The sequence below is a fragment of the Tupaia chinensis genome, unplaced genomic scaffold, assembly GCF_000334495.1.
Source record: "Tupaia chinensis unplaced genomic scaffold, TupChi_1.0 Scaffold000478_3, whole genome shotgun sequence".
In the NCBI taxonomy this organism is placed as follows: Eukaryota; Metazoa; Chordata; class Mammalia; order Scandentia; family Tupaiidae; genus Tupaia; species Tupaia belangeri.
This window is the reverse complement of record NW_006159990.1, coordinates 4252309-4268606: the sequence shown is the minus strand read 5'-3', so window position 1 is coordinate 4268606 and position 16298 is coordinate 4252309. Positions and strand designations below refer to the sequence as shown.

The 16298-nt window shown below is 36.4% G+C and overlaps 1 long non-coding RNA gene across 1 annotated transcript in view; it reads right to left on the bottom strand.

The window, feature by feature from the left end:
• LOC102473860 (uncharacterized) overlaps positions 1-16298 on the bottom strand; it is a 50455-nt gene that overhangs the window by 2924 nt on the left and 31233 nt on the right. Inside the window, exon 2 of the long non-coding RNA XR_335634.1 lies at positions 3063-3176. This is a non-coding gene — a long non-coding RNA (uncharacterized LOC102473860). The remainder of the gene's footprint in view (positions 1-3062; positions 3177-16298) is intronic.

Genomic DNA, 16298 nt, shown 5'->3' with positions numbered 1-16298 from the left:
GCTGAAAAGAATAAGGAATAATTTCAAAAGGAAGAGGAATGTGAGTTGTGTGTTGAAGAACGGAAAAAAAATTGAAGAAATATATGTAGTTAAAAAATGGAGGAGACAATCTGGGCAGAGAGGTTGGTACGATCAAAGGAATGAAGACTAGAAGGATGGCATGTGGGAGGAATGGCAAGTAGTTTAGCCTTACTGGAACATAAAATGCTAAGCACACAGAAGGCGCTCAATAAATTTTTGCTGAATGAAGGTCTGCTGAATGAGTTTCCCAGAAATCAACGTACTGCCTGTATTGCCAACCTAGGAGAAACAGGGCTACCACTGTATTAAACTGTAGCAAGTACTGTGGCTTGTACTTTTCAAGGGTCAAAAGTAGAGGTGGTTGATAGTAGATTCGAATAAGATTTGTTAACATTTATGTTTCCAAACTCTGCAAAATAGTAAGCTCTTTAACCTGTCACAGGATATACTCTTAAGTGATTAGGGATAGGGTGCTAATTTCTTTTTTACTTAAATATTATATTTTAATTTCCATCAGGAGAAATTGGTTTTATGTTCTGGGCATTCTAAAAAAAAATCATTCACTGAAACAAACAAACAAACAAAAAATGTTCCATTGGAACAGAATTAGAAACTAAGATTAAGCCATTAATACAAAATATAATTTTAAAAACAGCCAAACAACTATGATCAGTGTAAACACAAGTGCTTCTATTGCATGTGGTAAACTCTTGCATGATCATGTGAAAATATCAAAAGAACCAAATAACAGAGGAAGAGTAGTGGATCATTTTTTGCTGAGTTTCCACCTTATTAGATGTGAGTAATGAACATGTAACTTCTTGTACATTTTCACAGGAACTTTGAAATGAAAACTTTGAAATAAGCTCATTTGGGGAAAGCATTCAACTTGGTAAGATTTATATCTTTTTACTTTAAAACTTCTGTGTATTGTTCATACCGACAGCTGGGGAACTTCTCATCCCTGAACTGCAGTGCTGCTTTGCCCCTTTGCTCTTTAGACCTCTCTGAACTTTCCCTGGAACTCATTTCCAATGCCCTCCTCCTCCATCCCAGCAGGGACAGATTAAGTGAATAAGACAGGAGAGTGCCAAGGGCAAAGTCACCCAGTTAGGTCCCACTTGAGATAATGAACTCATGGACCACATGTTCCTTATGTTGCCACAATAATACCATCTCCAGGGCCAACCCTATGCCAAGGTACCCTTTAAAGCCAAGAGCAAGAGCAACAGACTTTACTTATGGTGGATCTCACAGCAATACTGAGATCCCCTCTGCTGGTTCTCACATAGATACTTTTGCATGGTGTGATTAGCATTGCAGGTATATATGTTTTTTTAATTTGCTTACATAATCTAGGCCTAATGGTTTGCATATGATATATATGATATATTAACTAAGGATATTTTCCCTTCCACTTTGTAATTGTCATAATTATTATCTTGTCTATCTTTAAAATTACTTCTCCACATAAGACCTTTAAAGGAAATGGAGTGCATCAGAAAGCTTTTAGAAATCCTGAAATACTTAATCTGTAGTTTCTTGCTGTCTTACTGCAGAAAACAAATAAGACAGGATCTCAGCTGAAATGAAACAAGTTTTTTATTTTTACTTCTGGAAACCAAAAAGCCTGTGTCGTAAAATAGTATTTACAATTTAGAAATTAACAGGTGAAGTACTCTTGAGTTACAATAAAGATAAAAAAGAAAAACACACACACACATTTAAAATATTTGTTTTGGAGGCCATCCCTATAGCCTGGTGGTTAAGGGAGCTACTTCTTGCATGTCCAACTGTGTGGTACCAATCCCTATCTCTGGCATTAGAAGAGAAGGGATTGCAGCATGACCACATCCCATTGGGAGGTGCCTTCTCCCTCTCCCCCTCTCTGTTGCTCTTTAGTAAGCACAGGCACTCTCTGGCAATTAAAAAATATGTTAATTGATTTTAGAATATTCAATCAAAAAGCAGATATTCTTTATATTTTCTGTCTATTGGTTGGTGTATTATCTATCCTGTCAACCAAACTGTTCATATAGAGTAAATGTAGCTATGGTGAGTTTCTTAACAAACTACAAAGTTGACTGCTTTTTTCTTTTTTATCATTTTTTTTTTTAGAAGTTTTTGCTATATGGTGCGTGCGCTCTCCAGAAAGACAGAGGGAGACAGAGAGACAGAAAGCGAGAAATCACCTTCCCCCTCCCCCGGCCACGCTGCAATTTCTTCTCCATTCTCCTCTCAGAATCTTGGACACACATGCACACGTGCCCGGCGTGGTTTAAGTCACAGGGTCCAGGACTCAAACCGCGGTCAACTACATGGGAGTCCAGCGACATACCATTACGTTAACTGCTTGTCCCTTTACTGCTTTTTTCTAGACGGTCTTTATTGGAGATCTTCATTGTTCCCATTCATGACATACTTTCTAAATACAATTTACATTTAGTGCCACAGACATTAAGTGAAATTTCCATGTTAGCTTTTTGGTGCTGGATCTCTATGGTCTTTAAATAGAAATAAGACAGGGTTACTTGGCAAAACTGTTCTTTGGATCATCTCTGGGATAGCCATTCTTCAGAAAGCAAGTCCCTGGCTGTGAAGACCTTGCACGTACAGAGGACAGGATAATGCCGTTGAGTTGGCAAGCCTCCCCAGTCAGACAGACTAAGGTGTGAAGTGCAATAATTAATTGGGATGTTTCAGGCAGCAAACCTATTAGTCAGATATTTATAGGAATCATGGGGTAGGGGTTTTTTGTTTGAGTTATTTGATAATTACATTCAATTTTATTTTGGCTATGAAAATGTGCCAATAGATACACCAGATTTGGGTCATTTTGGCCTGAATGAACCATCCAGCTCTGTTGCCATAGTGAAAGATTTAGGAAATATGCACTCAACTGATGTGTGAGGATAGGGGATTTTGAATTTATTTTTAAATCCTTGAACACATGTAGGCATTTTTCCCCTCTCTCAATTATACCTTTCATTTTTCAGGGATTATAACCACAAGAAATATGTCTAAATGAAGTAATTACTGACCTTAAAAAGAAGTTGGTGAGACAAAGCGTGACATCATAACATGTAGCACTGACGGTGACTAATGTATTTAATTTCTTTACATCAACATGAATCTCGTAATTTCTAGGAACAAATCTGAAGATATACAAGGGAAAGTTAGATCACATTTTTGTGGAATTAAGACACTACGCATATTATTTGAAAGAATGAACCAGATTTATCAGTGGAAGTCTAAGGTTCTCACTCATGAAATACTATACTAGCATAGAGAGACTAAAACAATATTTCACTTAGGAGAAAAATAAATAAATAAAACTAACATTATGCTGAGAAGCCAGTCAGGAAAGGCCTCATATGATATGATATAATTTATACAAAATGTCCAGTATGGGCAAATTAATAGAAGCAGCAAGTAAATTGTGCTTCCTTAGGGAGGGAGGATGGGAGTCTGAGAGGAGCAATGTGTAAAGAGTGCAGGATTTCTTTTTGTAATAAAGAGAAGATTCTACAATTTCCTGTGACGATGGTTGCACATGTCTCTGCATACACTGAAAAATCTTTGAATTGTACACTTTAGGTGAATCATAAGTTATGTGCATTATTTCTCAATAAGGATGTCTTATTAAAACTTTTAACTTGTGTGCACTTCCTATTTAATCATCCACTATTTTTCTCCTCTGAAGTAAAAATGTTCTTATAACCCCATAGGTTTTAATAGACATGCCTGGGTGTTTACCCAATTCTCAACTTCTAGGTGGGACTGGTATGAGTAGGTGGGAAAAATGGGAGTGGTTCTTTCTCCACAGGACTCTGATTTTAGCCCAAACAGTTACACAGACATCAAAGAGCACCCCAGGACAACTAGGACAGAACAGCTGCAGGCTCCTTTGATCTCTGCTCAATAACCTCTTCATCACATTTAGTGTCCCTTTCAGTCTGGAGTACTTTTTGAATCCCTTCCTTCTAGGAAAGCCTATAAGCTGATGCTGGTTACCAAAATGTTTTCAACAAGTAAGAGATCCGCACTTAAAAACATTTTCCTTTTGGACGATGTGTGTTCTTTATACTTAATGTTCGAGATCTTCTCATTTTTTAAATTAAACTTTATTATTGTATTTTGAAATTGATTTCTGGTTTACAAATAACCACTGTTCATATTTGTGGAGTACAGTACGGCTTTCAAAACATGTATATAATGTGCAATACTCAAATCAAGGATATAGCCATATCCATTGTTTTAAGCCCTGGATATTACATAATGTGCACATTTGATAATAGTTCTACTGGTTTTGTTTTGTTGTTTTGTTTCCTTTATGGACATGCATACTGAATTGTCAGCGAAGTGCTTCCTTTGCTTGGTATACAGTTCCATAACCTAGTCTACTTGTTTATATGCATTCTTATGGAATTTGAGTTTCCTCTTTCTGGTAGAAACATTTCTATCTGCTGTAATTGGGCTGCAATTAGAAAGAAAACCTTGATAATTCAGTACTTGGGCCATTTAATTCTTTTGTTTCTTCAGTATTTAATCATTCTATGGATGTTGTTCCTTTATAACATAAATTAGTTGGAGGGAGGAATTTTCAAATCTGACAGTTACCAGTGCTAATAAAGAAATTGGTTGGGAAAAAAAAAAACTGAGATAATTGCTTATTTGAAGATTTTGATTTATCATGTTCCCATGTTCTGTAGCAAAACAATTACAGTCATGGTTAGGATTTTATGCAATTGTGGACCTTCTGTTCAACATTTGGTTGTGTTTTCTGAGATGTATTTGTTCAAAAATATTAATATAACCGATTTTATAGACACTTCACTTAAACTCTTTTCATTTTATTTAACCAAAACTATATTAAGTATTCACTACAGAGTGGACACTGTGCAAGGAATCCTATGAGTATTTTAAAGGAGGAATAAACAAACACTCAGTAGCAGGGAGTCCTCCAGTGGAACAGACTGAGCTGAACTCCCCCCAAAGACCCTCTCATACAAAGAAAAATGTGATGTGCAATAGATGATTAAATATATAGAAGACAGAGTTCTCCAAATATACTGTTAGCATGCCAGTTTAATAGAAAAGGTAGAATTTGAGGAACTCAGTACTTTGTGCAAGAATGCATTATGCAGACAGTATCTCAGGAAGTTGAGTAAACTTAGGCATTGATTTATCCCCTTGTATGTTCATATGAAGTGAAGTACCTGTGGATTTCATGTGGTCAATGTTAAATTATTTACCAATTTTGTTTTTGGGGGGACCATATGGGAAAGAGGTGAATGCAGTCATGTCCATTAACTTTTTACCTTATTTGCTTTTTTGTTGTCATAAGTGCTTATGATAATAGAATATAATCAACAAGAGAAATGTGTTATTGCACATTAATAAATGCAACCAAATAATAAATATATTTATTTACTTTTATATAATATAGTGCCATGTCTTAAAAAAACAATTATAAAATGGATCATATTAATCATTTTCTCTCCTGGTGGGCTTATAAAAATGGATTTTAGTGCTCAAGAAATTGGCTTATTAATATGTGAATTTGGTGTTCATTTCAGACACCTTCCTGGAAGTCTGACAAGGCGAAGCCTATTTATCATAAGTCCCAGCAGCCCAGCACTCCTCCTCCACGACATGCAGCACCCTTATGATTCCTGATCAAAGTTTGTTTTACTTTTCTTTTTTTTTTTTTGGAGAGGTTTTTGCTATAGGGTGCGTGCCCTTGCTAGACAGAGAGAAACAGAGAGACAGAAAGCGAGAAATCACCCCCCAGGGGGGATGGCCACGCCACAATCCCTTCTCCTCCATTCTCCTCTTGGGATCTTGGGCACGCATGCACACGCACCCGGCGTGAGTTTTAAGCCACCAGGTCCTGGACGCAAACCACGGTCAACTACGTGGGAGTCCAGCGACATAGCCATTACGCTAACTGCTGGTCCCTCGAAGTTTGTTTTCACAGCTAAACTGAAAGCTCTATGAGGACAGGGCCTTTGTCATTACTGCACACCCAAAGTTATCATAGGTCAATAAATATTTCCTTAGTAAAAATGTGGAGAACAATTCTCAAAGTGTGGCAGAATTATCTTAGTTTATATAAAAGTTCAATGTATTTATTTTTTCTGTGACATAAACACACTTTGCAGACTTTTCTTCAGAATTATTTTTATTTATTTATTATTACTGTCTTAAAATTTGCTGTAGAGCATTTGTGCTCAGCCGAAAACAAGAGAGAAAGTGAGAAAAGAAGCTGCCAGATCAAGGATAGAAACCACGGTTGGCCAAGTCCAGTGCCTTAACCACCATACCACCTGACAGCCCCTACTTTGCGGACTTCTACTGAGTAATATCCCACAATGCACAATCCTACTCCCTATATATATGAAGGCACTTCTAAAAGTTCATGGAAAAATAGAATTAAAGAGCGAGTTTATTTTGGTGTAAAAAAATGTGAAATTCATATGTGGTGTTTTTTGTTGTTGTTGCTAATTTATTTACATTCCTTCATTGTACATCTCTGTAACTCACAATATGGTTGTTTAAAGTATGCATGCAGTGCATGACAATCAAATCAAGCATATTACCATATACATTCTTTACATTCTTTTCAACAGAGAACTTTGCCTTTTTCTTTTTCTTTTGATCTGTTAAAGGTTTCTTTTTTCTTTTTTTTTTTTTTTTTGGTCAGAGGGCATTCACCAGGAGAGAGACAGACAGTAAGAGAGAGGATGGCCGTGCTGCAATTCCTTCTCCATTCTCCTCCTGGGATCTTGGGCACACACACACACACACACACACACACACACACACAAATACCCACACTCCTAGAGTGATTTTCAAGCCACCAGGTCTGGGACTCAGACTGTGGTAAACCATGTGGAGATCCCGTGCCTTAACAACTATGCTACCTGCTATTCTCCAATAGTTTTTAAATAATAGATACTTCCCATAACTTTTTGGAAGAACCTCGTAAGTGTATTTATCTTCAACCTGCAGGCCTTACTCAAGTATTTAATGGAAAAATGCCTTAGAGAAATACAATATCTAGAAAGACATTCTCTGGGCTGGGATCTGGTAAACAGAAAGAATTGTTTACTCAGGGTGGCTGAAGCACAAAATAGTATAGCCAGAATCATTGTCCAGAAAGAGACATAGTTACAAAGAAATTGTCCTGGGGCCTGCAGATGGGGCAGGGTTATGGCACTAGACCTCCCTCTTGGCCAACTGCAGTTCAAGTTCTGGACCTGGCAACTTGAAAATCACTCTAGGGATGCTGGCATAGTAATTAAGGCACTAGACTCCCACATGGCAGACCACAGTTTGAGTCCCAGACCTGGCAGCTTGCTGCCTCAGTTTCCCTTTCTCTCTCTCTCTCTGTCAAATGAATAATAATAATAAATAAATAAAATTAAATAAATAATCCTTAAGAAAAAAAAAGAAAGAAAGAAAATCACTCTGGGAGCGTGTGTGTGGGTGCCCAAAATCCCAGGAGGAGAATGGAGGAGCCGGGATTGCTGTGTGGCCATCTTCTTTATGGAGTTGATTTCTCACATTCCTTCTCACTGTCTCCCTCTGGAGAGTGCACATGTCCTCCTACAAAAACCTAAAGTCTCTTCACAATCTAAATGATGTATAGGGATTTAATGTATGAATAATAATAAAAATATATAAATAGATAGATAAAAAAACAAAACAAACAAACAAAAACAAATTAGCTGTCCTCCATGACTATGCTTAAGATTATCCAAAAGCAAGAAATTTATATAATAAGCTATGAATTCAGAGAATTTAATAAAGGAAGGAGTTTTGAATAAAAGGCAAAGTACAATGATGTAATTCGAGGCCTTAATTGGCCACGGAATACTGACAGCCTTTTAATATAGTACCCAGTAAGGAAGTATGACTAGCAGACACTGTATACAGCCAGACTATTAGCTGTAGTAATTCTGCCTTATTTGTGTCTGAATTTCTAGCTCTTTGCACAGTCATTGAGTATAAAGTAGATACCATTATGTTTTATTGAATTACTGGATGAATCAATGAATCTTTTATATTTCAGACAATTTTGTCCTATTGGTTCTACTAAATTATTTTATCTTTCATTGAGCATGTTTCCAGAACAATTTCACATTTTGAGAATCATAGATTATTGCCAAAGCAATTAACAATTATAATTCAAATGTCTTGTATCAGTAGAAAATAATTGCATTAAGTTCTTATTCAATATATAGATTTGCTCATGAATAAAATAGTAACATAAAATTAAAATCTATTACCTAGATTAACATTCCAGGCCTAAATTTCATGGTGCTAGCAATGTGATCATTTACTAATTGATGCGATCTAACATTAAATATATTCACTTTATGATAATGTGTTATTTTATTCCAAAAGACAATTAAAACGTGAATTATACTAAATAATTCACAGAACTTGAGTAGATATTATTAATAGTGCTTTGTTCTTTCTAGGTGCTTTCATTTTTCAGTTAATGTTTTATTGATAATGACTTTGATTTCTCATCAATAGCATCGCCTTTAAATGGTAAAGGTTATATAAATCTTTATTTCATAAATGTACTACATTTTATTTATATAATTATAATTTTGTGAGTATTATAATTTGTGAGGGTTATTATCCTATGGTAAATTTGAAACAATAATGAAGAAATGTATTAATTTAAAAAAATAATGATTTTTTTTCTTTTAGAATATAATTACTTGAGCATAGGCAATATGCACAGATGATATGGCATGCTCCAAACTAGAAGAGAAAGCTTTCAGGAAGAAGTCCACACAGACTACATGTCATTAGGACAGATTGTTACGTAGAAAGCCTCAGTTTACCCATATCCATGTGTATAGCAACCTTCCTTTTGGTCAGATTGAGGAAGATTATCAAACTAGACACCATTCGCGAAAGTCTCTAGCTATTTCTATATCCAAGATGCTTCTCTTCTTACCATAAATTGTCTGAATCCAAATACTCCAATATAAACCATTAAATTGAAAAGTAAAAGTAGGCGAAAACGTCATCATATAATCTTATCATTACTGGGAGGCAATAGAGAGTGCCTTAGGGTGTGTGATCATCCTTACCTAGTGCCTCTCCTGGAGAGTGGATTCTAAAGGAGTGGACAGGCGAACCCAGGCAAGTACGAAATCTAGTGAGTGGGAGGACTGGCCCCTAGTCAGGACTCAGATCAGGCTATCACAGAACTTCAGCATAAACCTGTTCGCTTTGCTCAGGCTTCATCCAAAGATCAAATAAACAGAACAAAATAAGGACAGAACGAAGTAAAAAATAATAGCAAGAAAGAAATGCTAATAATAAAACCAAAAGACATGAAAAGAGATAGATGTAATAAAATTTTTCATTAAAGATAAAAAATACATAACATTTATAAAAGTCAATCTAATTTTAATCATAGAATTCCCCTTTATGGTTAAAATTTAATGTAGGATAGTTAGTCAAATCCTAGTTATCCCCAATTTTATGTTTAACATCTTAAGTTCAGTACCATTATAAAAGACAAACTTCTAGTGTGTTGACAGCAGTGGTTCCTTGAACATTGAAACATCAAGCTTTCCTAAAGACGCAGATAAAGAATCATTTATTGGGGGATAGGAGAGTAGAAATTATTTGCTAAAAGGTCAGTATAACGATGAAAACATAGTTCTTGGCTTTTACAAAAGATATATCTATCCTTCACTGTACTGCATGTAGTACCTACATACAATTCTAGTACATTTTGGCTCTGATCTGTCACTTTTACTAATAACTAATTCTTCTACTGGTAGCTTGCATTCTGTTTTGAATAGATGGTCCTTTCAACCATATTGAATATTTTAAATTAAAGTTAAAATGTTTCCAAAGTGCATGCACTGCTCCAGGGCTTTAGGCCAATATCCATCAATTGCTATCCTCTTTCGGTTGAGTGCGAGCCTCATCCATGACAGCTTTCTGTAAATTAGAGATAAAGCCTTATTCTGCCTTTCGAACATTTCCCATGCAGTTTGAAAACTTCTGCATCTTTTCTTTTCCAGAACCAAAAGAGAAGAGAATTGGTGTTAGATACACTCCTTCTTTCTCTCATTAATTATTTGCCTTATATTTATACAGAAAATCCTTATTAGGAATCAGATTAAAGTCACAAATTGTGCTCAGATGCATACTGCTTTCCATTAAAGGGAGCATGTGTCTTTTTATAAGACAAATGATTTCTAAAACCACTTGTAAACGTAACAAGATTTAGAAACTGATATATACATATATACAGTCTTTGTCCTAACTTTGTAAACCTATGAAAAAATCTTATCAAACCCTATCCCATCCATTAGCATATACTAGCTACTCACTCTAAAAAATATTCCATAGCCATTCAAGATTATAATTATCTCTGTAATTTAAATTGTTGTTAGTGTAAAAAGACCTAAAGTACATTCTTCTTCACTTCAATTCAGCTTGTTTTTGTTTTCTTCAATTAATTTAGAAGCTATTCCAGTTCCTACATATAGGAGTATAATTTTTCACATTAATAGCTTAAAAATATAACAAATAACTTTTATTCTGTAATGTGATAATGAATTTCTATTGCATTTTATATAAAATTTACATTTCTACAACTTTTACTTTCCCATTAACTGTATTTTTTTATTTGTTTTATTTTTAATTTAAGGAAGTAACCATTTCCATTTGCTGTTACTAGCTTCTGCTATTTTTGTCAAGATAGATTAACAAGGACCACTCCCTGGTGTGGTTAAGGTGGCTTGACTCCATATAGCTGAATGCTCAGTTCAAGTCCTGAAGCAAGACACTTGAGAGACACTGAGTGTGAGCGCCTGCTTGCCCAAAATCTGAAAGAAGTGGAGGAGAAGTGATTGTGGTGTAATCATCCCCCATTGGAGGTGCTTTCTTACTTTCTTTCTCTCTCTTTGTGGCAAGTACATGTAATCTCTGGTGAAAGAAGAAATAAAGGAAGAACAGAGAGATGAACAAAAATCAGTCTTTTATTCAGGATGGATTTTGACACCTTAAGCTAATGAATGATTACCAGATCCCAAGAGGTGAACTGGTGCTGCTTAGAACATGGGAAGAACCATTCCTACTTCTCATGATCTTTTGTACTCTGACGTACACATCTTAGTTCCTTAGATCCTTTCATAGGATTTGTATGTTCACATGTTGCCTCCTCACTCAGCACCATTCAGGCATTATTTATAAACCTTCTACAGTTCTCTCGTCCCTGCATTGGAGTAGGCACCAAACCACACAGGCCCTACAGGAGTCCATAGAGAATGAAGAGTCCTCCCACATATCTCCATCCTAACCATGTGTGGCTATGATGCCATTTACTTTATGTGTAGTTTCTCATCTATTTGGAAAGTTGTACCTACTAGAAATATTTAAAAGTATAGTTTCACCAGACATTGCATCAAATGCTTTACTAAAGTGCATGGATTCCATCTTCTATATCTTTTCATCTTCTTTTCTTGGAGACGTTTTTGCCATAGGACGCGTGTGCTCGCCAGAAAGACAGAGACAGAGAGACAGAAAGTGAGAAATCACTCCCCAGCGGGGATGGCCACGCTGCAATCCCTTCTCCTCCTTTCTTCTCTCTGGATCTTGGACAAGCACACAAACTCGCCTGGCGTGAGTTTAAGCGATCGGGTCCGGGACTCGAACTCTGGTCAGCTACATGTGAGTTCAGCGACATGGCCATTCCGCTAACTGCTGATCCCTGTTTTAAATCTTTTCATTAGCCAAAACGAAGTATACAATTCCCTACAGTTGTGGCAGGCTTCCCCTCATCTCCCATAATACTTTCTACTTTCCCATCTTTACATTCTCTCCCTGTGAGAAAAAGCTCTCTAATGTATTTCCCCCTCAGTGGCGCACAACTTCCTGGAACACCTCCCAGTAAAATGCCTAAAGCTTCATCCCTTCAGCCACACAATTTTAAATTCTTCCTTACCACAGGACACCTATCTTTTACTCTATGGAAGTGGTATTCCTTTCTGCCATTCTTAGTTAACCATTTGGTGATCCTAGCTAAAAGAAATATGATCACTATCCCTATCCTGTAAGAAGCCTACAACGCTCCTTAAAAATATCAACACTATGTTTTAAATTTAATATTATTAAATTATATAATTATTGTTAGTATGGAGAATAAAGGAGATACAAAGTTGGGACGACAGCTATCTAAAATAATGCAGAGCCTGAAGAATATTTTCTGGGATGCCACACACATAAAAATAACAAAAACAGATTAATGGAATAACATGGATATTGAGTTGAGAAAGAAAGCTCTATTTACATAATTCTAAATATCTTTGTTAAGAACAAAACCTGTTAGCCACATACATGTTGCTAAATAGCTGGCCATTTGCTAGTAGTTGGATATTTGATATTGGGTGAGTATGTGTGAAGTTACATTTATTGCTATCTCCAGACATACTAAGTGTTTACCAAAAATAAACACAATAAAAATGAGTTTTATAAAGAGAGATGAGAAATACTGGCCAAATTCAATACTACTACATCTCGGTATGGATCCCCTCCCCCTGCCCCAGGCTCTATGAAATCTGACGCTGTTCTGTAGGCAAGCTAAAGCAGTGTGTCCAAAATACCATCCAACTTTAGAGGACACATGGCTTCGGCTTCAACAGCCTTGACAGATGTGCACATCTCCATTATAGAACTAGAGCACACATATAAGTAGATGACCTTGCCCTTGGTTACTTCTGCTTTATAAATGCAAATACCAGTTTAATTAAATCATGGACTCAAATGGGCTTCCCAGAGTATAGAAATGAGCCTCCACTCAAAGTATCTTGATTCAAAAACATTCAGAGGGAAATACATCTATTTAGTTTAAGAAGTATTTAGAAGGTCATGTTGTCAGAAAAATCAGTGACCTGCTGCAAGTCTTTTTTCTAATTTTAAGCTGTGATGGATTATCCATGCACAGGCAGTGTGCTCTTATAAACTGAAGCCCAGATAGGTTTGATATGATACAGTGGTTTTAAACTGTACTTTAATTTGCAGCTATTTGAACTACTTCTATTTTTTACAGATATTATAAATTGGAAATGAATCAAGTAGTAGGATGTTCCAACATTTTGCTCCAAGTAACAGCATATCCGTTCACCATGTACAGGGAGAATCTTGAAATTAATAACCAACTAAAAGACACTTAGTTTTAAAATTACAAAATAAGACACCAGGACTGGTTTTTATTAAAATATGACTGTTGGGGGAAAAGTACTAAATAGAGAATGTTCGAAAGTCCTGGTAGTGACAGTTACTGACTCTATGACATTGATCAAGTCCATATCTTCTCTAAGCCTTGGTGGTCGCATCTATTAGAGGGGAAAATATCAGTCACTTGTGTACATAATAAATGTGATATAATAATATATTTTTTAAATGGTAGCACATTCTATAATGTCTAGATTTATCATTATCTTTAAAATCATTACTCTTGGCCAGTGTAATCGGTCTCATTAAAATAATTATCAACATAAAGTTTCTTATATACTTTTTTCAAGTATTTCTTGCTTTACATCCTTATTTGTCCATTTATCAAACACTGATGGCTCAGCTGCTGGGGTACAGTCATAGTACATTGCTCTGCAATTCTGAAAGCCCCAAAGAAGGTCAGTGGTTGTGTCTTGGGGTCACCTGTACACACAACCTGCATGCTTGTGATCCTGGATGGCTGGGAGGGCTGGGAGCAGCTCCGCAGCATGCAACCCTATTGGGGATGCTTGACTTTCTGTCTCTCCTTCTCATGAAAGAAAGAAACTTAAAAAAAAAATGAATTTGTCACATATGTCAATCATGATTCTCTTCCTTGTCAAATCCAATAGAAAAGATTGACATAAAAATTGTAAAAAAAAAAACAAAACTTGTAAATAGAAGTAGAGAGCTATATATGTGTTTGTGACACAGTGGAAGAAAAATCAAGTTAGTCTATCTACAGAACTGAAGAATGATTTCACAGGGAGTTGATGGCTAATTTTATGTGTCAGTTTAGCTGGGCCATGGGATTCCCAAATAGTCAGACATTAGCCTGGGTGTTTCTGTGAGGGAGTGTTTAGAGGAAATTGACATTTAAATGGGCATACATGATTAGGGCGGATTGTCCTCCATAACATAGGTGGGCCCATTCAGTCAGCTGAAGACCTTAATAGAACAAAAAGACTGGCCTTCCTTAAAATAAGAGACAGCTCTCTAGTTGCCAGCCTTAAACTTAATCTGCAACTTTAATTCTTCCTACCTGATGGCATTTGAACCAGAACATTGATTTTTCCTGGGACTCCTGTAAATTAGCCTCCCTGGCACTCCCAGCAGTTTTTATTTATTTATTTATTTATTTATTGATTTGAGTGTTTTTCGCTATAGGACGCGTGCGCTCGCCAGACAGACAGAGAGAGACATTAGAGACAGAAAGTGAGAAATCATCCCCCAGAGGGGATGGTCACGCTGCAATCCCTTCCCTCCATTCTCCTCTTGGGACCTTGGGCACGCACACACATGCACCTAGTGTGAGTTTTAAGTCACCGGGTCTGGGATGCGAACTGCGGTCGACTACGTGGGAGTCCAGCGACATAGCCATTACGCTAACTGCTGGTTCCCCCTCCCTGCAGATTTTGGATTTATAGTTTTCAAAAACTTGCAGGCCAATTTCTAGTTACAAATCTCTCAATCTCTCTCTCTCTCTCTCTCTCTCTCTTCTAGCAGGAGTTGGCCCATAGTTGGGAATATTATCTAGTACATAGCCTATTTTATAATCAAGTGTTCAGTATTTTATATAATTCATTGAATATTGAACTGAAAGAGAAAGACAGAATGGTCTTGTGAGTACTCAAACTACAGTTTCTACTAGGTGCACATTGCTTTTTCACCATCATAAAGTAGAAAAATACTAAGTTGAAACATCCTGAGTCAGGGACCATCTGTGAACGTCTTGATCTCTCTCTCATTTCTGTACATACATACACACACACACACACACACACACACACACACAAATTTACAATGTAGTCTTTTTTTTTCCCCGTAGGGTGTATGTGCTTGCCAGAGTGAAAGAGAGAGAGAAAATGAGAAATCACCTCTTCAAGGGCATGGCCATGCCATAACTGCCCCTCTCCCACTGTCCTCTTGGGATTTGGGGTATGCATGCAGTTAGATCCAGCATGATTTTCAAGCCACCAGGTCAGGAGTTGAACTGCAGTCAGTCAAGTGGAAGTTCAGCACTTTAACCACCTTTCCTCCTGCTGGCCCCAGAATCTACTTTGGGGCACTAGGAAACAGAAGACGTGAGTTTGAAAAGAATCTGTATCAGAGCGATGTGAGTTCTGCTAAAATTGAAGCAAAAACAAACATCAAATTTTTGGTGAAGCTTGGGTGGAAAAATGGTAAAATAATTGATGTTTTACAAAATATTTATGGATATATTTCTTCAAAGAATCAGATGGATAACTCTTTTTAAGAAGGAATGAGTTTATGCAGAAGATGACACTTGTAGTAACAGACCATCAATATCAATTTTCAAAGGAAAAATTAATTTTGATTAGGTTCTAATAGAAGAGGGCCAACAATTAACAGCAGAAACAATAACCAAAGCCATAGACATCTAGACTGGTTCAGTTTACATAATTTTGACTGAAAAAAAAAATAAACAAAACATTGACCAAACTTTCTGTTTGGTGGATGGATGTCAAGAGTGTTGCCTTCAGATCATCTGCAAACAAGAGCATAAATTTCAGTGGGAATTTTAAACAGATAGAATAAAGAAGCTGAAGTACATGTTTGAATAATTATGGTAGAATATGATATATGGCTTTATCAGTAGGATCATGAAGACAAAGAACAATCACAGCAATTGATCCATGAGATGTAAGTGGTGCAGTCAATGCAAAACTAGACTGACCAAGAGCGAAAGTCACAGCCACAGTTTTCTTGAATGCTCAAGGCATTTTGCTTTGTGACTTTCTGGAGGTCTGAAGAGTGATAACATCCACTTATTATGAGAATGCTTTGAGAAAGATAACTGAAGCAATAGCAGACAAATGTCCAGAAAAGCTTCACTATAGAGTTCTCCATCATGATAATGCTTCTACTCATTCCTCTTATCAAATGAGAATTTTTACAAGGGTTTTGCTGTGAAATTGTGAGGCTTCATGATTTCAGTCTTACAGTCCCAATTTTATTCCTTCTGACTTTATTTTATTTCCTAATCTTTAATCTTT